The sequence below is a fragment of the Palaemon carinicauda genome, chromosome 6 (genome assembly GCF_036898095.1).
Source record: "Palaemon carinicauda isolate YSFRI2023 chromosome 6, ASM3689809v2, whole genome shotgun sequence".
Lineage (NCBI taxonomy): Eukaryota > Metazoa > Arthropoda > Malacostraca > Decapoda > Palaemonidae > Palaemon > Palaemon carinicauda.
The window spans coordinates 10,719,212-10,740,488 of NC_090730.1; the positions used below are offsets into that span (position 1 = coordinate 10,719,212).

Below are 21,277 nucleotides of genomic sequence, written 5' to 3' on the forward strand. Positions count from 1 at the left end.
GGGGGCAGGCTCTTCTCCACCCCTGGACGAGATGACTTCTCAGGGAGAGGCGGAGCTTCCCCCATTGGTGGGATGGGGGAATGGTCAGGCTCATCCGACTCTCCTGAGGAAGGGTAGTCCTCATCTGCAGGGGAGGGAGAGAAGGTCTGGGGGGGAGAAGGAGCCTTGCAAAAGGATCTGCAAGGAGACAGTATAGGCCTCGGAGGAGTTTCCTCGGGAGAGACTCCTCTCTTCCTCTTCAGGGGAGATGAAGCCGCCGCTGGTTTGTGACCCGAGTCAGAAAGGACGGGCTTGATCGCCTGCACAAGAGCTCTGACTAGGGTGCCGAACAAGGGCTGCTGGCTGACAGTCGCGCTGTCAGACACCCCCTCTGGAGGAAAGGGGATCGAGGGATCCCTAGGTGGAGTCGACAAACGAGGGTTTGCCTGTGGGGCTGAAAGGAAAGAGTCCCTAGACCTGTCCGGGAAGCGCCCCTCCTCCGACGAGCGCGCTTTTCTGCGCTTGCGGGGAGGGGAACGAGACGAAGAACAGTCCGCCTGACGGCACTCGCTCTAGGGCTAGGGCTCGTGTGCCAGGCCCTGGTCAGGGTCGCTCGTGTGCCAGGCCCTGGTCAGGGTCGCTCGTGTGCCAGGCCCTGGTCAGGGTCGCGCGTGAAAGGCTCGCGCGATACCGGAATCTGGCGGGCGCGAGGTCACGATGGCGCGCAGGTGAGGATACAGGAGCGAGGGAGCGATGGCGCACTGGCGATAAAACAGGCGCGTGAGCGCACAGCAGCTGGAGCAGGCACGTGGCCGCGAGAGCGCATAGGCGATAGCGAGGGCGTGTGGCGCGCAGGAGCCGGCACGGGAGGCGGCCGAGGGCGTGTGGCGCGCAGGAGCCGGCACGGGAGGCGGCCGAACGCGTGGGAGCGCAGCGACCTGATGCGGCCCCAGAGCGCGCGAGATAACGGGGGCGCTTGAAGACGTGTCTGGAAGAATCAGGCAAGGGCGCGTGAGCGCTGGAGCAGGGTCATGAGCGGCCGGGATGGCGCGTTGGCGCGGAGGTTGGCGCTGGTCTGATAGGACCGGCATGCTCACCTCTGGGCGCGTGAGTGTGTGCATGGCGCGCATCAGGATATGGTCACACCGGGGTGCGTTGCTGACGCAACCGCGCTGGGCCCGCGGTTGGATGAGAGCACTCAGGTGTGCGCTGGGGGGGTTACCTTGTGCGCCTTGAAGACAGGAATGGGGCATGTGGCAGGAACAGGGCTCATAACCGGGGCGTCGTGCGCGGTTGCAGCATATGCAAGCTCGCGCGGTCTGGAGGGAGAGCCCAGAGGCGGCCGTGAGTGCACATGCGCTAACTTGGGGGCCTCCTGAGTAACGCACTGGGATGTTGTAGCGCGTTGGTGAACGCGTGAGCGCTGGAGCTGGAACCGCGCGTGGGCACGTATTGCGCGTCTCCCCAGACGGGCGCGACGAGTCCGGAGGAGCCTATGGGTGCCTGTGTGCCAGCGGAGGGGCCTCCTGGACTGCGCACGACAATGCAGGAACTGGTGAACGCTGGGGCGCCGGTGGGCGCGTGAGCGCAGGTGGCCTCCGGGGCGGAAAGGACGGGCTTGATCGCCTGCACAAGAGCTCTGACTAGGGTGCCGAACAAGGGCTGCTGGCTGACAGTCGCGCTGTCAGACACCCCCTCTGGAGGAAAGGGGATCGAGGGATCCCTAGGTGGAGTCGACAAACGAGGGTTTGCCTGTGGGGCTGAAAGGAAAGAGTCCCTAGACCTGTCCGGGAAGCGCCCCTCCTCCGACGAGCGCGCTTTTCTGCGCTTGCGGGGAGGGGAACGAGACGAAGAACAGTCCGCCTGACGGCACTCGCTCTAGGGCTAGGGCTCGTGTGCCAGGCCCTGGTCAGGGTCGCTCGTGTGCCAGGCCCTGGTCAGGGTCGCTCGTGTGCCAGGCCCTGGTCAGGGTCGCTCGTGTGCCAGGCCCTGGTCAGGGTCGCGCGTGAAAGGCTCGCGCGATACCGGAATCTGGCGGGCGCGAGGTCACGATGGCGCGCAGGTGAGGATACAGGAGCGAGGGAGCGATGGCGCACTGGCGATAAAACAGGCGCGTGAGCGCACAGCAGCTGGAGCAGGCACGTGGCCGCGAGAGCGCATAGGCGATAGCGAGGGCGTGTGGCGCGCAGGAGCCGGCACGGGAGGCGGCCGAGGGCGTGTGGCGCGCAGGAGCCGGCACGGGAGGCGGCCGAACGCGTGGGAGCGCAGCGACCTGATGCGGCCCCAGAGCGCGCGAGATAACGGGGGCGCTTGAAGACGTGTCTGGAAGAATCAGGCAAGGGCGCGTGAGCGCTGGAGCAGGGTCATGAGCGGCCGGGATGGCGCGTTGGCGCGGAGGTTGGCGCTGGTCTGATAGGACCGGCATGCTCACCTCTGGGCGCGTGAGTGTGTGCATGGCGCGCATCAGGATATGGTCACACCGGGGTGCGTTGCTGACGCAACCGCGCTGGGCCCGCGGTTGGATGAGAGCACTCAGGTGTGCGCTGGGGGGGTTACCTTGTGCGCCTTGAAGACAGGAATGGGGCATGTGGCAGGAACAGGGCTCATAACCGGGGCGTCGTGCGCGGTTGCAGCATATGCAAGCTCGCGCGGTCTGGAGGGAGAGCCCAGAGGCGGCCGTGAGTGCACATGCGCTAACTTGGGGGCCTCCTGAGTAACGCACTGGGATGTTGTAGCGCGTTGGTGAACGCGTGAGCGCTGGAGCTGGAACCGCGCGTGGGCACGTATTGCGCGTCTCCCCAGACGGGCGCGACGAGTCCGGAGGAGCCTATGGGTGCCTGTGTGCCAGCGGAGGGGCCTCCTGGACTGCGCACGACAATGCAGGAACTGGTGAACGCTGGGGCGCCGGTGGGCGCGTGAGCGCAGGTGGCCTCCGGGGCGCCGGTGGCCGCGTGAGCGCAGTTGGCCGCTTGGCCGCTGGGGCACCGGTGGGCGCGTATGCGTAGGTGAGCGCTGGAGTGCCATATCAGGAACTGCTGGTGGGTGCGTGAGTGCAGGTGGCCGCTGGGGTACTGGTGGGCGCGTATGTGCAGGTGAGCGCTGGCGCGCTATATCAGGAACTGCTGGAGGGCGCCGGGGCGCCAAAGGGCGTGGGCTCGCAGGGGGACCCTGGCGCATAGCAGGAACGGTGGCGCGAACGCGTGAGGGTGAGCGCCGTGGCGCTAAGTCAGGAACAGCGGCAGGCACAGCAGCGTCAGCAACAGGAGAATGCACAGGAGGAACCTGGCGCTTGAGGGCAAGAGGTGCGGTTTTGCGCTCAAGACCCTTCAGCCCCGAAGGGCCCGGAGACTGCGCAGCGGCAGTATCAGGTGGCACGTCATGCGCTTCAGGAACATTAGACGTGGATGGTCTGGGAGACTGGTCACTATGTCCCGAAGGACGGCCATCATTCAAAGGTGATCGCGAACGATCCCCGGAGAGGTCTAGGTTGGTAGCTGGCAGTACTGGTGAACGGCGAGTCGTCTCCTCCACAGAGGACTGTGGTGACGATGAGCCGAAGAGGCGCCTCTTAAGCCCCTTGTAAGGGGAAGGAAGGCCTCTACGGTGAAGGGGAGGAAGAGCCTTCCGCTTATATGCCCACGAGAGGCCGTGGGATCAGCAAGCTGACCATCGATGAGCCTTCGAAGAAGAGTCTCTGTAAGGGGAATATCCCCGGCAGGAGACACCGTGGGACACGATCCTCCCTCGAAGGATGTTCGGAGGGAGAATCTAAGCCATCACCTACCTCAGCCACAGGAACGGGAGTTTGGCTAGACCCACGGGATGTCTCCGTCACAACAACGTCAACCACAGACAGAGGATCTATTTCCGCTGTAGTTGGCGATTGTTTGACGGCTGCACCCAGTTTGATCATGTCAAACAGGGCTTCCTTGGAGGGCGAACCCTGCGGCCCCAAGGAAGCCCAAAGCTGAAACAAATCATTCTTAGACATAAAATCCTCCTCCGGGGGAGAAGGGGCAGCTGCCTCGCTATGGGAGGCAACTACCTCTCCCCAACCCGGGATCGGTCAACAGCACAGCAGCCTACGCTACCACTCGCCGGCTTCTCGGAAGAGACCGCTCGAAGGGGAGCTTCGGAGGAGGAAAGGGCAACGGAAGTAATAGTCCTGGAATTTTCTCTTCAGAGAAGCCTCTGAAGGAGAAAGATCCCTTTTGGCCTTCTTCTCACGGCGCCGGGCAAACCTCTCCCACTGGGAGGTAGGCCACTCCCTACATTCAATACATAAATTGTCGCTAGCACACCGCCGGCCCCTACAGTGAGGACACAAGGTGTGGGGATCAGTGTCGACCACCGACATAAAGGTCCCATAAGGGCGGCCGGGAAGTCCAGGGCAAGTGCGCATTATCAGTAGAGGCCAGCTTCAAACACACTGAGAAAGAGAAAAAGCAAAAAACAGATTAATTATGGCAGTCAAAGCGAGGGAGAGCGCAGACAGGTCTGTTCTCTTCCCGAGCCAAAAGTAAAGTGAAGCATTCACTGGTGTGTGTGAGGGGGGGGGGGGAGCTAGCTACCCCTCCCTACTCCCCACTAACTAGCAGCGGGGTAGTAAACCCTCGTTAAAACTTATATGTCGAAGTAAATACCCCATTTAAATAGCGTGGTTTGTATTTCAGTTACGGAACATACTTGAGTTTATAAGAAGAATGTACAATTCATAAAAATCGATATAGAGAGAAATCGTAATATCGTAGCTATAGACTGAAAACTGCGTAGCATAAATAAACTGAACGCTAATTACTCTTTGAAAACAGATCAAAGATTATCCAAAGAAAACCTATTAGGGACCAAAATTTTCTTAAAATAACAAAATCCTTTGAATTATAACTTAATTTATAACTCAATACTTCATGAGAAAGTATTCATTTATCATTCTTTGTAAAAGGCAAGTCAGACTTTTAGCTTACACCATAAGCCTGTGACGTCATCAATGGGCGAGATATTTACATATCGCGCCTATGCTTTCGTTAGCTTTAAAATGGGTTGAAAAAATTTCTAATCCTACCTTTCAAGTTATAAACACGTGATCACAGATCAAACAAACAAACAAGAGAATGCCAGAACCCGAATAATAGGAGTACATCACCAAAATATTGCTAAAATCCAGGTTAATCACGAGTGAATTCCAATACTTGTTGCTCGCGAGAGCGGCAGAGAAGGTCTGAATTGGTTGGAATAGTTCGCCCGGTCTACCGCCAGGGCGCTAGTGTACACCTGGCATATCTAAGATTGCCACGAGTTCTTGAATTTCTGCTTGCATCCAGGGACTATAGCCATTCTTATATAACCAGCGGGTAAGTTTTGTGTTTAAAATACTAGTGTAACCAACTATCAAGTAAATTCTGCCTTAATCTATTAGGAATCAAATTATCATTCAAATCACACTTCAGAACCAATCCATTAATTTACTTGTCCGAATGCACCCAACTGACATCATAATTTCTAAAATGGCTGATCCAATGTCATTTAAAAGTCAACTTGACCTAGATCTAATAAGGTCATTCAAATTTATCAAACAATGCTTTTTATTAACCTTACCTTTAAAATTCCAGTAACTGCAAGCTAGCTGGTTTTCAAATACTATGCTTTCAATGAAGTGCAGCAAAATTTTAAACCTTCAATTTTTAGTCTTCCATAGCTCACTGCTCAATATGCACCTGCAAAAAGAATAGAAAAAATTAAAATTAAAATATTCACCCACCAGTTTGTATAATCAGACAAACTGAGCACGGCATTCTTGGTTTTATAATCATCTAAAAGGATCTTTCAGAGGGCAATGTTGCCAACCCACTGGTATTAATGGATTGAATATTATAAGTCTAAATTTGAAAAATGTCTTAATTTACATAATGACATATATATTAATGAACAATACCTAAAAAGAATCATCTACTCACTATCCTTAATAATAAAATACAGTACCTACAAATTCAATGACTTTTGGCACAAAAAAATAAATCACTGCTGTGTATCCTCCACCTATCATTGCCACCATTAAGAGTGCCACATAGATATAGAAACATCCATCATGGAGCTTAGTCCCAGGTGGGACTGTTCAACTGCAACTAAAGGTAGTATCAATCATATTGAGCTCCCGATCTGCTCAACTGGATCAGATGATAACAGCTAGTGGGAGTTCAAATACTTCCTCCTAGAGAAGAAAGTGGTTTTCTTGGTGCCAAGGTGTTCCTCCCTTGCCACACCTGGAGCAATGAAGATCTTTGCATAAGCTTACTCTCACCTGGCCTATGGCACTGCTACTTGGACTGTTCACCTAAAACCTGACCAATAGCAGTAGCTGTTGTAATGGGCTTGCCATCCCTTTGACCAAAAATGAAGTACCAGCCAGCTAGTAAGATCACCACTCCCTCCAGGAAATGAAAAGGACTCACTAGTAGTCCCAAGATACTTCTTGAGCTATGCCTCCCACGAGACTTAGCACAATATATTCTCCTCCTGATATATGTTTGAAGACAGTAGAGGGAGGAAAAATTGAGTAATCACATTTTCCCCGACAGTTTTTTTTATTTGCAGGTACAGCACCTAAGGAAGATCAAAGTTGATCAGCAAGCCTAGGTAATCCGTCCTTTGATTGTGAATGAGATCATTTCCAAGTGAGCACTATTGGAAACAGTACTGAGCTCAGCTGAGATGGCTAAGGATTTTTCCTCCATCACCATGGCAACTTCTTGAAAAGCAGATGGGAAAGGACTGGCAAATGAACATACAGAGATTTCCACCGTGAGAATGCAAGATCATTCCACCATATGGAACAAGAGAGGTAGGAGTGAAATAGATTTCATTGAAGAGGTGGTAGGGGAAGAGAAACTGGACCAATGAATATTCCTATGCTATTGCAGATCACCTAACATTACTGACAAAAGGAGACATGGACTGCTCACATCAGCGCTACTCACCAGTTGCTTACTCCCAACACCTTTCTTGGGGAAGACTAAGAAGGGGCACAAACGTTTGGAGCAAATTCCTACAACTTTTGGAGGAAGGAAATGTCAATGATCTTTAATGTGGTTTTTGTGAGATAGTAAAGCTGCCCAATAGGGCTTGGCTGCTATTGCCCTCGAAAGATTAGTGCCTTTTGAGATATTATGTAGTAGTGGAAGGAGTCCCATCATACAGAGCTCCCCTTCCCTACCATCTCAATGTCACATAGAGAAAAAAATTAAATCTTTTAAGAGAAGCCGCACAACTGATGTCTCTGCGTCAACCTGCCTAGAGGGTCGGTTATCGTAGTTGAACCCAATCATTAAAGTCCAACACATTGACCCAACCACTAGTTGGTAGACTGGACTTGGCTACAGGTGATAGGCTGGTCGACTGGACTTGGCTACAGGTGATAGGCATAGTTTTACTTGATAAAAACTTTTAGACAAATCATTGGGGAGGCAAGATCAATCCAGATTGGCTTAACAGAATATTTTCAGTTACCATCAAATTTCTTCCCAGAACCACCAATCCTGGGATCTATGGAGGGTTCCAGCCCTAGTGGCCTGCCGAAATGTCTCATTCCAGTCACAACGCCCATGGAATAAGGGTGGGATGGTTTACGGCCATAACTTATGTATTCCCAAAATCCTCAAGACACTTAAAAACGACTGCTGAAACTCTGATTCTATTACTCTAGAAATACAACCATGTTCGACCCTTGATGCTTTATAATGAAAACCAGGTTAGATGGAAATTGCAGTGTGAGATTGCGCACATGTGAAATGGGCACTCTCTTAACGGTGCGTGGACACTTAGCTTAGTAGCATGCATAGTATTTCTTAAATGAGAGAGTTAATAGTTTAAATGGTGTTCCCCTAGTTAATCACAATTGTGAACATCTGAGGAGAAAGCAAAGTAGCATGCAGTTTCGCCATCTTTCTTTGTCCTCGGTGAAGGATTGACCAACACACACTTCCACAGAGAGAAAAACGGTAAGAATGACTTATATGAAATCTCTATCTATTAATCTTAGAGGACTAATTGTTCATTAGTGGAAAGAAAGATGGGGGTCATATTTTCTTCCGCCCGAGAGTTGTGAGCGACATCAGCAGATTGGGCCTACACTGAGGGACCCTAAGGTATGAACATTTACATACAGAAGTAGTTTCCCTCTGTTCAGTAAATAGTAAGTATCAAAATATGGGCTGAATACACACAGAAGTTGAGTCTTAGTCGGCTGGGAAAGCTAATGTTTCAAATGAACAAGTGTCATCAGAGATAGCTTTGTGTTAACCAGATGTTTGCCTATAATTACCATCACGCATTTGGGGCACAAGCAAATATATCCCCTTGTGGAAAGCATGCTAAGAGAGGAGCAAGCAGATCCATGGAATCATATAAAGTTGTTACTATTTGCATTATTGTTAAGCTTGCTAGTGTGAGAGCACACTTTTTTGAGAGTATCAGGAGTGTGCTGACCACATACAATGTGTGGCGATGTAGGGTTTCTTAATTCAGTCTGAGAAGGTTGTGTGCATGAAGCAGCGTATTAATTAATAAATGATGATTCGAGTCCAAACCTGTCACATGATTGGAGGTATATTGCTTGTGAGTGCACCATCAAACGTACAAGGACAACAGTATCTCTCTTGGGAAGGAGAACTTGCTCCTCCCAATGCAGTATTGTTTTTGAACTTGTATGGAATTAAGACAATAAAGGAAGTCGGATTCAAGGGCTAATTGTAAGCCACCTGCTCAGGTTTAGATCCAATGACAATGTCATAAGACGCTAAAGTTTATTACTTTTACAGGGATGAATTCCAAAAGACGTCCCAACAGGAACAAGTGTCCAAGAGTCAAAGAAAAAAAAAATCCAGTAAGTTTGGAGAGATGACTATAGCATGTCTGTGTTATTCTGCAGCAATAGACAGAATGACTGTTTAGGGTACTGGCAGAAAAGACGGAGCTTCCCCGTTGCTGACCACTAACTACTGTATATTGCCGGCAAGATTTTTAAATGCAGTTTCAGCTGCACTTACTCATATTAAAGGACGAAGGTTTGTATTCCTGTAGGAACAAAGGTTTGTTAGTAAATAAGTCAAGAGATTAAAATGTGTACCCATATGACAATACTAAAGGCCCAATTATTTACCACTGATTCATAAAGCAGGAAAAGGATTGTGTCAACGTGACAAATTTCTAGATAATTTGTATTTTTCCTAACGACACAAACCTTAGCTATTTATTAGAGTTATTACTTTCGGCAGAGCTGAAATCACGAGCCATTCAAGTTTAGCGAGGGTTAACTACCCGCACCGCTATTTAGGGGGGGGGGGGGGTAAGAGGGGTAGCTTGCTACCGCTCCCACTCACACACCTGTGATTTAGCTCCCTTTGCTTGGAGGTAGGACTTCAAGGGGGATAGGGCTGACGGGAAGGTTTGTATAAATAGGTAAGGTTTGTATCGTTAGAAAAAATACAAATTATCTACAAATTTGTCATTTTTTCCATAGCTGGAATACAAACCATGCTATTCATTAGGGGTGACTCACCCATTAGGAAAGGTGGACATCCCAGCCAATCTGGATTTTGGCTTTACCCGGGGCCCCTTATCAGAGTATGTCAGTACTCAAAAATGTTATTTTCATTATAAAATAACTGTTGAACATACTTAACTGGTGGTTATATATATATATATATATATATATATATATATATATATATATATATATATATATATATATATATATATATATATATATATATATATATATATATATATATATATATAGCTGACATCAGGGACGTAAGCTATATATATATAACCACCAGGTAAGTCTTTAGTTTAAAAATAAGGAGTCCCTGCACCTCACTAAAACCTTGCTACGCAGGGTCCGCAGCCTACGCAAACTGTGTGCCGAGATATATAGAGGTGTGACCGTCCAGGTAAAGTTATTCCAAGTCTTTAGAAGGAATAACTGTTGTAAGACTATGCCAATACCACCTCGCTAGGGTATGGGGACGCAGCAGTATTAGTTTTAATAGTAGGTACACAAGGGAGCATGGTTTACCTGCAGTGGTTTGAGGCCAGCTTGTGCAGAGAACCCTGGATGCTGCTTTCACCAAGAGAGGGGAGGAGGAAGAAAAGAATAAGAGCCAGTCAAACCTTTCCATTCACGCATGCTAAAACTGGGTAACGATACCCTCAACCTTCTGCTACTTGTCCAATAAGGAGCTTGAGGTACTAAACCAGCTGTTGTGTAGCCACCACAGGACCGATAGAAAACGTATAGAGTCTCCTGTGGGTCATGTCTTGCAGGTAATGGGATGTGAACATAGTTTGAAGTTTCCACACCCCAGCCTGAAGAACCTGCATCACTGAGAAGTTTCTCTTGAATGCCAGGGTCATAGCTACGCCCAACATCATGAGCTCTGAGGAGACGTGAAGAAGGGTGGTCTGAATTCAGTAAATGGTCTATGACCTAGCGAATCCATGATGAGATTGAGTTCTTGATGACCCTCTTCTTGGTCCTTCCTGTGCTGACGAAGAGTGCAGGCACACGAGGACGGGCTGCGGCTGTTCTCTTAAGGTACAGCCTTAAACTCCTCACTGGGCAGAGTAAGAGATGATCAGGGTCATCTGTTACAGAACGAAGACTCGAAATCCGGAAGGAGTCAAATCGTGGATCCGCTACTCCCGGGTTCTGAGTCTTAGCAATAAACTCGGGGACAAAGCTGAACGTTACTTCTCTCCATCCCCTTGAATGGGCGATGTCGTATGAGAGACCATGAAGTTCACAGACTCGTTTGTCCGAAGCCAAAGCTAGTAGGATCACCGTCTTCCAAGTTAGATGGAGATATGCCGCCTGGCGTAATGGTTCATAGGGAGGTCTCTTAAGAGACATGAGAACTCGAACCACGGTCCATGGGGGAGGTCTCATCTCAGACAGAGGACAGATAAGTTCATAACTCCGATGAGTAAGGAAAGTTCTAGCGATGAAGAAATGTCCATCAATTTTAGTTTAAAGGCGAGGCTTCAGGCTAAGAGATAGCCTTTTACCGCTGAGACTGACAGGCGCATTTCTTCACGCATATATATGAGGAACTCCGCTATTGCTAGAATAGTGACATTGAGAGGAGAGATGCCCCTTTCATGACACCAACCAGAGAAGACTCTCCACTTTGCCTGGTAAACTGCTACTGATGACCTTCGCAGGTGTCCAGACATCAAGTTGTGAAAAATCCTCTCAGAGAGGAGATACTGGATAGTCTCCAGGCGTGAAGTCGTAGCGAAGCTACTAATAAAAGTCCAAAGACCACTCGGTACTCATTATCTGAGATGCTCTGCTTAAGTTGTCGGTGAGCACATTCTATTTGCCTGGAATGAAGCATGCTGATAGTGGTATCGAGTGAATCTCGGCCCATCTCAGTATCTCTACTGCTACATGGGATAGGAGCTGCGAAAAAGTACCTCCTTGCTTGTTGATGTAAGCCACTACTGTGGTGGTGTCGCTTAATCACCACCACTGAGTGGCCTGCCAGGAACTGTTGAAGGTCCAGAAAGATGGCTTTCATCTCTAGGAGATTTATGTGGAGGTACTCTTCTGACTATGACCAGAGGCCTGAGGTCGTGTGGTGCAGCACATGGGGCTTCCACCTTTTTTTGAAGCGTCTGAGAACAGCATCAAATCCGGGGGGAGGACGAGAAGATCCCCTCCCTATTGTAGATTCTTGTCTGCCACCCACCAGTTGAGGTCCGTCAGTTCCGCTGATCCCATGCGGATCCAGATGTCCGTGAAATCAAGAGTCTAATTACACTAGGACTTGAGTTGCCATTGGAGGGATCTCATCCTGAGGCGGCCATTTGGAACTAGACAAGCTAGTGATGAAAGGTGACCAAGAAGACGTAACCACGCCTGGGCTGGAAGTTCTTCTTGTCTGAGGAAGGGTCTTGCGACCTTCCTCAGCCTTGCTATTATGTTGTCTGATGGGAAGGCTTTGTGGCGATTGGTGTCTAATATCATGCCTAGGTACACTAGTCTCTGTGTAGGAAGCAAGGATGACTTCGAGATTTACAATGATCCCCAGATCTTGTTAAAGTTCCAGAAGCTTGTCTCGGTGTTGAAGAAGAGTTGACACCAAGTCTGCTAGGATTAGCCAGTCATCCAGATAGTGAAGGAGATGGATGCTAATCCTGTGTGCCCAAGATGACACTAGAGCAAACACACTGGTGAAAACTTGAGGTGCTGTGGAAAGAACGAAGCAAAGCACCTTGCACTGGTATTTCCTGTTGTCTTACGCTAAATCTTAAGTAAATCCTTGAAGACGGATGGACTGGGATCTGGAAGTACGAGTCCTTCACATCCAGTATACACATGAAGTCCGGTGGTCTTACTGCTAGTATGACCGTGTGTGCAGTCTCCATGCTGAACGAAGTTTGTTTGACAAACTTGTTTATGGCCGAGAAGTCGATGACTGGTCTCCAACCTCCAGATGCCTTTCTTACAAGAAAGAGTCAACTGAAGAAGCCTGGGGACCCATCGAGGACCTCCTGGAGAGTGCCCTTCCTCAATAGTGTCTGGACTTCTGCCCGAAGGTCCAGCCCCTTTGAGAAACCCATGACAAAGGAGTCTATTGACACTGGATTCCTGGTCAAGGGAGGGAGAAATGTTATGAATGGGATGCGATATCCTAGACGAATCACAGAGATTGTCCAGGGTTCGGCCCCGAGTTGCTTCCACCTGTCCGAGCAACTTTGTAGGCATCCCCCTACTGGTGGACTGCCAGGGGGAGTACTTATCCTAGCGTTCGCAACCTTGGCTGTTCCCTCTAGTATTTTTCCCTCCCCTGGAGGACTTGGTGCCTTTCCTGTCCTTGAAAGGAAAGGGTTTCTTAGACACCATTGTCTTAACTGCTGCCTTGGTCGTTGTGGTCTTGGCTGAACGGGATTGCTGAGGAGCGGGTGGTTTATAGGGCTTGGAAGTCAAAGCCCTAAGGAGGAGGGAGTCCTGATGGGATTTCCTCCATCTCTCAGCAGTATGTTCCATGTCCTTAGGCTTAAACAGATGGGCTCCCTCTAGAGAGGAATGTCTAAGCCTAGCTATCTTAGACGTTAGGGACTTGTTGATGTAATCTCTCAGACACTGCGTCCCAACGTTTCAAGATGGTATTTACCCACAAGTTCGAAACTTGGTGGGCGAGAAACTCGATCATGTGAGTGCCTGAGAGAAGGAAAGTCTCCGTTGTCTTCCTGGTACGTTCCTTGGAGAAATCTTCAGTTCGTACCAGGATTCCCAAGGTCCCTAACCAGATATGAAGCCATGAAGTAACTACTTGCATAGCATACTTCATAACCCTTCTCCTGATTAAGGATCTCGGTCGCCGAAAAACAGACCTGCCGGCTAGAGCGCCTCTCTAGAGAGATCCCCTTAGTGAGCTCTTCCAAGGAGTGGTGGAGAGGAAGAGCTGGACTAGGCTCCTCCAGGATCTCAAAATACCTCCTCTGTTGGACATGAGGAGGTGGGATGAGCTTGTTAGTAGAGCCAGAACGATGGGAGGAGGCATACTTGGAGAGCTGTAGGGCGATCTTAGCCCTGGCACTGGTCTTTGATGGTTTCTGGATGCCAAAAGACAGTCTTAGACCGTGTCCTCTGGATCGGTAACCCCGTTGAGAACCCTTATAAGAGTCAGAACCTGCCAGAATGCATGGCTTGACTCTTTTTGCTCTCCTTCCGACGTTGGACTTACAGCGAAGTCTCCATCTTCCATACCGAGAGCTCTTCCCAGGGTGGGTCGCGGACATCCCCCGAGAGGCTGGCTGTCTCCGTTTTGGTAGTCCTAGTTGAGGGCTTTGGCAGGGTCTTGAAGTCTTTGGGCTCCCTCCGAGAAAAGAGGAAGGACTCCAACATCGCAGGCCGAGATGTCGTGTCCCTCCTGATGTCCAATGATGGTAGAGAACTCTCTGCCCGAGGGGAGGCTTTCTCCGAAGGTGGAAGGGAAGAGGTCTTTTCCTCATGCGACTCCCTTAGCAAAGGTGAGGTGGGAGAGTATCCTGGGGAAGATGCAGGAGAAACTAGCCTTGATGGCCTAACCAGAGTCAGCTTTACCATCGAGGAAGTGCCCGCGTCAGAAACTCCTCTTTTCCACTTCAGGGGTGTGGAAGCAGTCATGGTTCTGTGTCGAGAGCCTGGAGCTATAGGCTGCTCCAACGAGTGGCCAGACAGGGTAGGATTGACGGCCTGTGCTACTTCTCTGACTAAGGGACTGAACCATGGCTGCCGACTGACCAATACACTGTCAAACAGATCTCCTGAAGAGAAAGGGACCGAAGGTACCCTACGAGGAGTTTCCGTTGTAGGCGAGTCCATCTTAGAAGAGGACAGTCTTGGGATCCTGAACTCCTCTGCAGAAGCCTGTTCACCTTTACCGACGGGCGCACGCGCTAAAAGGTATTTGCGGGGAGGGTGGTGAGGTGAAAGTGACCTGCTGGTGTAGAGTTCCTGTGCAAGTGCTGGCGAGTGCTGACGCGCGGGCGAGAGCTGGCATGTGGGTGAGAGCTGGCTTGCGCGCGCGAACGAGTAGTGGCGCTTTGACGAATGGTGGTACGCGGGCAAGAGCTGGCGCACCGACAGTGTTGTCATGCACGCTCGGGCGGGGGCGAATGTCGATGCGTGTGACCTGGTACGTGCGTGTGTAAGAGATCTGGAGAGCAGGAAAGCTCCGGTACGTAGGAGAGAGTTGGCAAGCGCGTGTGGGAATGTGTGCAGGCGAGATCTGGCGCGCCGGAGATATGGTCCATACTCGCGGGCGAGCTATGGCGCATGTGCGCGGAGGAGTGACGGCGCATAAGAGACTAGTGGTGGAAAAGAGTTCGTTGGCGCACAGGAGTGTGCTGGCACGCAGGAGAGCGCTGGCACGTGGGTAGGTGCTGGCACTCAGGAGAGCATTGGCGCGTAGGCACAGGTTGCTGCTGAGGTCTAGGTTGGCGAGCAGGAGACCGAAGTTGCGAGTGTGTGGGCAGTTTCGTTGGGCTTTGTTGCATTGGTGATCATTAGTGCGCTGGTAGGCGCTGAGGGCGATCAGGTGAAGGAGCGCGCCAAAGTGTTGTAGAGCGCTGACGAGCAGGCTGGTGCTGACGGGATGCTTGGTGAGAGCCGGTGCAATGCAGAGAGCTCGCGAGCTGAAAGGCAATGGCACACAGCTGCAGACTTTGGTAGGACTTCAAGAGTTTGTACTGGGAACAGGAACGGCGATGGAAGGTAAGCAGGTCGGATGGAAGCTAGCTCAGGAACAGGGATGTGCCCTTTGGAAGGGCAAACATCCCCAGATGGAGATCGCAAACTATCTGCAGAAAGGTCCAGGACCGAAGTCGGAGGACTAGTAGCAGCCTCATAGGAAGCAGGTCCAGGCATGGTCGAAGGTCGAGGGCCAAAAGACGACTGAAGTGGAGGCTCCTCTGCGGGTGGCGGCTACGACGACGAAGTAGAAGTGCTAAAGAGGCACTTTTTCACCGATGGTGAAGGGAAACCTCTAAGGTGAAGTGGAGGGCGGCCTTTATGGCAAAGACGCCCTCTAAGGGCCGTTGGATCAGCAAGCTGACCGTGAGCTATAGCAGTCCTCCGAAGAGGAGTCTATGAGTGAACTTCCCCAGGGGGAAGAAACACTCGCAGGAGACAGACGTCTGACTGTTTCCCCCTCGAAGGATGATTAGGAACAGGGGAAACTAAGTCCGCAGGAACAGCTGGAGAGTCTGGAGGAGCAGGGGAGTTGGTCGAGATCACAGGTGAAACCTCTGACACCACAACGTTAACCAGAGCCAGAGGATCTACCTCAGAAGGTGACGATGACTTCTGCACACTAGCAACCCGGCGGATGAGTTGCAGCAATGAGTCTTAGGAGGGTGGACCCGGGAGCCCCAAGGATGACTATACCTGAAACACAGAAGTCATTGACAAAGCCTCGCCCAGGGGGAGAGATAGGGCCACTTCGCTTGTGGAAGCAACACCATCTCTCAGAAGAGACTGAACGAGTAGGAGCTTTAGAGGAGGGTCGGGAGACGGAATTAGAGGCCTTAGGCTTTTTCCCCTTAGAAAGGAGAAATATCTCGTTTAGGCTCCTTCCTCCGCCGTTGCCCAAACCTCTCCCACTGGGAGGTAGACCACTCCCGACACTCACTATACTTCTTGTTGCAATTACACCGTTGACCTCTGCAGGCAGGACAAAAGGGTATGGGGGTCGATCTCCACCGCCGGCATAAAAGTTCTGCAAAGCCGGTCAGTGAGTCCAGGGCAGGTGTGCATGTTTGCAGAAGTCAACACACAAACACACATTAGAACAAAGAAAAAGCAAAAAAGATTAATGGCAGTCCAATAAAGGCGAAGGATGAAGAGCGGCAATGTCCATTCACCCTCCGAGCCAAAAGTAAAGTGAGCTAAATCATAGGTGTGTGAGTGGGAGCAGTAGCAGGTTACGGCCTCCTAACCCACGCTAACTAGCGGTGCAGGTAGTTAACCCTCGATAAACTTCAACGGCTCTTCATTTCAGCTAAGCCGAAAGTAATACTCCTAATGAATAGCGTGGTTTGTATTCCAGTTACGGAACAAAGTTCTTTTCACATTTGTGTTCCGTATTATATTACTATAATATATAAAGCCTTTTTAATTTTTGAGCAAACAATGACTAACTTATAAGAACACATTTTTTATAAGCCTCCAACTATTACACAGTCATGTTAGGAAACTGTGATATTGTGTACAGGTTTAGGTAGTGTTTTGACCAGCATAGCTTTATAATTACTATTATTACAAAACTTATCGATGTACAGTAAAGCTTCAAAATTGGTTTCAGTTATGGGTTAATATGTGATACATTTCTAGCGTTACTTGAATTAGCTATAAAAAATTGACTAGTGCTGGGAACTTAGCATTTTTCTCTATGATTAATGAGGTCAGGGTAATAATAAATCAAATATCGATTGATTGAAAATGAATTTTATTTTGAGGTCTAAGTCCATTGTTTACTTTTGGAACATTGATTATGAGTTACAGCGCATGTAATGTTTGCATCCGCTTTGGCCTGCTGTCCCTTTTTTTATGACTTGACCATTACCTGACTTTTCCAACCGATTAAGAGCTTCCAAATGTTTATGCACTAGGTCTTAGATTATTTCTACAACAGCCATTTGTTCCCCATCCTCCCCTTCAGTTCCAGCATGACTACAATCACACAAATTGTCTCCAAGAAGGAAGTACAACTTAGCAAATTATTTAGAAATTTAGTGTTATCTCATCTATTTCAGCACTTGTATTTGTTGAAAAGGCTCTCATTTCAGCATATAGTCTTTGTTGCGCTTGTAAAAGCTGAAAATCTCAGAAATAATGATCTACAAGACATGCATACGCATCACATCCATGTATAGTCAGCTCTCCATATACATGAGATCTTCGCGATTTTGCTATTTCAAGCCACAGAATGGTACAACCTACTAGATAAGAAATCACATATTTGCAAGAACTACTCTAGCAGTGCATTGATTTCAAACAACCCATGCTCTTTTGCACCCAGCTCCCTTCGCGCCACTTCCCACTCTGCCCAGCAAAATATCTCATCTCCCGCGGACTTACCCAGTTTTGCACGTCTCAACTCATATGCGCATGTCTGGCTTAGGTTCTTTTTGAGCAAAGTCACGTTTTAAAGTAAAAAAGTTCATACAACTACAGTATACTACTGGTAAATATAAACACTGTACAGGAGTGCGATTCCCTACAGTAATACGCAAGAGACAATGCCTAGCGAGTTGCGTCATGCTACAAGACTACGTAGAACTTCGTACAAAATGGCTAGGCGTTTGTGTATACTTGGTTATTCTAAAATACAGTATCATTGTGTACATATTGTACTTCAAAGTATTACAGTAATTGTAGTGTTTATTAACTATACCGTACAGTATTGTATGTAAATTACAACAGTACTCTACAATATGTAAATGTACACTACATGTGTGGTGAGTTGTCAAACATTGCGAGTCATCTGAACAAAAAGTTAGGGTGTACTGTAGTGATAGTATTGTACATATATTACAGTGGTACTGCATACACTACAGTATCATCGTGTGTTATACTAGAAAGGAACCACAGTATTTAGTTTTTTTGTGTGTCCCGATGACTATTTCAGTGTTACGTGTTGTACCGTACTGTAGCCTTGCCGTGTATAGTAACAGTGTACACTTATGCACATGGACTGTACCCTTTGAATTGTTCATTCATTTACAAATACTTAAACTGTGATAAAAACCAGGTAAAACTATTAGGACTGTGACCTGAGAACTACTAGGTTACGTTAGGTGGGTTTGTTAGGGTCTGTGGCATTTTACAAATTTTCGGTGTTGAATAATCACGTTTAGTCCTGTTTTCGCACACCCAAAGTTATCAGGTTCCAACCTGTATTCAAGGGGAAAGGGGAAGGTCCATAATGGTAGGTCACCTTATTTGCAATGGGTATACAGGTTAAATTTGTTGAAAGCACACTATTTACTGTAGGAAAATATGTTTTTGCTATTAGAAATGTTGTCCAGTGTTGTTCCATAATTATACCCAGATGTCTTGAGGGGAGGTGGTCGCAGTCCCATACTCGGTAGGTAAGGATACGTCTCCTAGGTTAGGTGGGGCAGGTTGGGTTAGGTGGGGAAGGTTAGGTCAGGTGAAGGTTAGGTAAGGTGAAGGTTAGGTTAGGTGAAGGTTAGGTTAGGTGAAGGTTAGGTGAAGGTTAGGTTAGGTTAGCTGGTGTTGTAGTGTTTTTCACTTTTATAATAAGACTATGTTCGATAGAAAATTAACACGGGAGAGCGCTTCTGCAGTTAGTGCGTAAATGTCATTTCAAGTTCTGAATTTTTTTTTGTTAGTTTCTGCTATTATCTTACGTAATTGGTTAGTCCTCATTTTATTCAACCGAATTTCTAGATTTTCACCTGAGGTTCCTCCATTATCATTGGTGGTTTGTGGTGGTAATTGGAAACATACTCTTGCATGCAAAATTGACTGGGAAGGACTCTAACGAAATTTTATCGTCAATTTAATTTCATATTGGTAAACAAAAATATAATTTCAAATATAAAGGAAAAATAGAGTATAAAAGAATTCTTTGTCTAAACCACAGATCTCGAAATCGTTTTAAAGTTCTATAGTCTATTACAACTAATCCTAATTATTAACACGACTTATTATGATGCATTAAATTAATTTTGGACCTACTGAGTTATGCCATTAACAATATGTCTTTGACGGCATGTGCCTACTCAAAATGGAGTAGGCCTACCAACATTACAAACTACATATAAGTCAACTTTATATTTGAAAATAACTCTGAAGGTACTTCAATACACCAGATTTCGTTCCTAAATTAACACTACTAACCTTAGAAGCACTGTGGAACGTCAAATTGCCGAAAATGTCGGAATCAAGAAGGGTTATCCTTCGTTTCGTCTTTCTCCAACAACAACAGGAAGCGTAATGACACACCTGCACGCGGAACAATACCTTTGGCAGGATTATTGGAACGTCAATTTTTTTTATATCTTATTAAATCATTATCTGATGATGTCTTTCTTTTGAATACAACGATCTAAAGATAAAAAAAATATACTTTAAATGCACACTGAATTCCACTGGTTTTATGATCAGAGGTTATAAATATCCCGAACTACTTTTCTGACTTTTTTCCCTAAAAACTTTTTCGTACTTTTATGCAATGAAAAAAATGCATGGACATACCCTGAAAAAGTAGACATTCATATGGTTACATGCACAAGATCAGTCACTCTTATATATATATATATATATATATATATATATATATATATATATATATATATATATATATATATATATATATATATATATATATATATATATATATATATATATATATACAAAAATAAATTTTCAGTATTGAGAACACGGCATCAATTTTTTTATTATTTTTTTTTCTATTAATACTGCGATTGATTGAATAAGTATTTATAAATATGGACTTTTAGCAGTTATTTTCCTAATTCCTTGAAATACTCCAGGGTAATTTACTAACCAATGGTGAGCCCCTTCCCTAATCACCCCAAAAATATGACTCCACACGTACGTATATTACCCGACACTTACAAAATGCCACACATGAGCAAGACGTGACTAGCATAACATATTCTCGTCTTTGTATCATCCTGTGAAGATTTTATGCTTTGAGCCTATTCGAATTCCGTCTCTGACGCTTTATACATCTTTCAGCATAATCGTAACATAAAAATTTTAAATGTATAAAGGAACAGACAAAGAAATAAGAAGAAACATACTTGTAACAAACGTTTATTTACAAATGCCATTTCAAATATAAGAAAGATCATAATGTATTTCCTAAGAAATCATAGAATATGTTGAAATTTGTGTATATGGGATACTAAAATAAATAGCTTTCCCAGGGCTTTTTGAACAAGAATGTAAATATATAGTTACCCAGTTCAGAGAATGATTGCGCTCTGGAAGGGGCTTGCTTGCGCTAAGACCCCCCACCCCCCACCCCGAAAAAAAAAAGAAGGCAATTTTAGCAGTGAAACGGAATGTTATCAGTAAATATATATCATTTGAAACATGAAATATAGAAGGACTTCTCGCCAAATATGCAATAATCTGAATCTCCAAAATTCTAAGCGAAAATTCTGTGTTTTTCAATGATAGGATATTTTGCCCGTTCTATGTATGAATAACTTATTAAAAATTAACAAAAAAAGTAGGAATGACATTCTATAAATGTCAGTGGTAATTGCTTTAATTGTTTATTATTATTATTATTATTATTATTATTATTATTATTATTATTATTATTATTATTATTATTATTATTATTATTATTATTACCTCCGCCAGGAGGTTATGTTTTCGGTTCGGTTTGTTTGTTTGTTTGTTTGTTTGTTTGTTTGTTTCTCTGTTTGTCTGTCTGTCTGTGGACAACGTAGAGGCCACATTTCTACACGGAATCACTTCAAACTTGGCCAAGTAGTTCCCCAATGTGTATGGAAGAACTGATTAAATTTTGGTCAAGGTCACCCCAAGGTCAAGGTCACAGGGGTCACTGGTGTCACTATGACATAAGTGGCCATATCAAGAGACAGAAATAAAGCACTGACTTTTGCATAAGCCAACAGGGAAGTCCTAGTCCAGGCGCAACCCATGGGTGATGTTCAAATTTATAAAGGTCAAAGGTCAAGGTCATATTGGTGCATTATATCAATGTCATATTAAGTATCAGTGGCA

At 47.0% G+C, this 21,277-nt stretch overlaps 1 long non-coding RNA gene across 1 annotated transcript in view; it reads right to left on the reverse strand.

Annotated features, from left to right (window-relative positions):
- LOC137642422 (uncharacterized) overlaps positions 1 to 19,488 on the reverse strand; it is a 37,005-nt gene extending 17,517 nt beyond the window's left edge. The window contains exons 1-2 of the long non-coding RNA XR_011044781.1: positions 19,391 to 19,488; positions 5,575 to 5,693 (exon numbers count right to left, since the gene is read on the reverse strand). This is a non-coding gene — a long non-coding RNA (uncharacterized lncRNA). The remainder of the gene's footprint in view (positions 1 to 5,574; positions 5,694 to 19,390) is intronic.
- Between the last annotated feature and the right edge of the window lie 1,789 nt (positions 19,489 to 21,277).